Below are 1,855 nucleotides of genomic sequence, written 5' to 3'. Positions count from 1 at the left end.
CAAAACACATGTTTGAAGAAAACTTGGGGCACAGTTCCCACACTGATAAGCAGCTGGGGCTGTTTGTACCAGTTTGGGGTTTAAGGTAGGGTCAGGCTGCTCCATGTTCCCTCAGAGTATTAGACTGTCAAGTCTCTCCTGGGTTGCAAAATTGAAACATATTGAAACGTTGAAACATCAGCAAACAAAAGGAGGAGAATAGGTGAGGGCTAGAGATGGCCTTGGTGCATGTCCATGATTTCCCCAGTCCAAATCTCTAAAGTCTTGCTTTTGGTGGGCATTTCCTTCCAGTGAACTCAGGGAATAGTTTTATTAGCCATTTTTCTATGGTAGCTCATGGGTTGCCAGTTTCCCATCTGTTAAGATTGACTAAATACAGTTATAGCCACACTGTTACCATTTTCTGTAAACATCAGGATTCTTATTTACCACAACAGAAACTGACTTTGTCTGAATTAAGCTGAAAAATAATGTATTAAATAGATATTGGGTAATTTGAGGAATCTGGGTAATGACAAAGAACCAGCTCAGAGCATGGTTAAGTATAAAAGATGACTGTGCAGCCAGAATAAAAAATGAAAACCAGTCCTGAGAACTGGTCCAGTGAGAACATTGGTATTATTGCCACCAGGCATGAATGCTGCACCTTGTACCCACATCATTGCTGGTACTGGGTACTGGTTTTCATCATGGCAATAAAGCCAGTTATACCTCTGGAAGATCCGGGGGATTTTTTACATTTCTGGGTGTTACTGTTGGTGCTTCTGCAATAGAAATAATTCGCCAGTGCCACTGCTTCCTTAGGTCATGAACTCCGGAGTCCAAATCCAACACAGGTGCATTTGATTGGTTGAGCCTGCGTCACATGCCTGCATAGTAGTTGCCATGTGGCCTTGGAACACAACTAACCCAACTTTTGGGCTTTTTTTTAGTGGCAGATGGACTCTGCTTCCTATCAAGACTTATGTTCAGAGAGAGAATTTCCAAATACTCAAAGGAAGTTCAGATAAAAGGGAAGGAAGAAGTAAACAAATGTTCTCTACATAAGATCCCACTGCCCGTTTTGTCCCTGACAGAGCTTCCCCTCTATATTATAGTGTATGCAAATCTTCTTCAGAAATCAATCCATTTATGTTAGGGATTTGAGAAACATGCTTCCTACTCTTGAACATTTTACCCTCAAACGGAACTTGCAGACATGCTTTGAAGAATTACAAAGCTGAATAACTAAGTAAAGTGTTATATTTTTTCAGGTGCAGGAATTTGTACAAAGAGAAATCCAAGTTTCAAGAACATACACGTGTTTTGCGTTTGACAGCTATTTAAGTTCCAGTAACTAAAGTCCGTAAACTGTTCTGTAGAGTTGGAAATTGGCCCTTTATTCTACAAATAAAAATGAGTTATGAAAAAGACCTATGTCAGAGCCATAAGAAATGAAGTTAACAAATTCAGATTAATAAAACTGAGCAAAAATTTTAAGGATATTAAAATCTGAACTTAAGGTCTTTCATAAAAGAGTGAGTCACAATGGATGAAAAATAATTTTACGTTTTCTGAGACAACTTCACATGAGAGATTTAAAATATGAGTTGGCCTCTGGCCTCCTTTTCATTTACAGACAATACTAAATATGAGGGAAAGATTGAAATCTGAATACGTACATTATGGAAGACAGGAAAGGTAGGTTTAAAAAAGCCTTTTTAGCCGTGACTGATGGCATAAATGACTGAAAGAAAATTCCCACAGATTTGTCTAATGACTCAGCCTTGCTTCACCATCCTTTCTCATAGGCTTGGGTCAGGAAATCTTCCCCATATGGATGTATGAAGAGGGTAGGTGGGTGTTCAGAAAATCT

The sequence above is a fragment of the Dasypus novemcinctus genome, chromosome 14 (genome assembly GCF_030445035.2).
Source record: "Dasypus novemcinctus isolate mDasNov1 chromosome 14, mDasNov1.1.hap2, whole genome shotgun sequence".
Classification (NCBI taxonomy): Eukaryota; Metazoa; Chordata; class Mammalia; order Cingulata; family Dasypodidae; genus Dasypus; species Dasypus novemcinctus.
Note: the sequence above shows the minus strand (reverse complement) of the source record.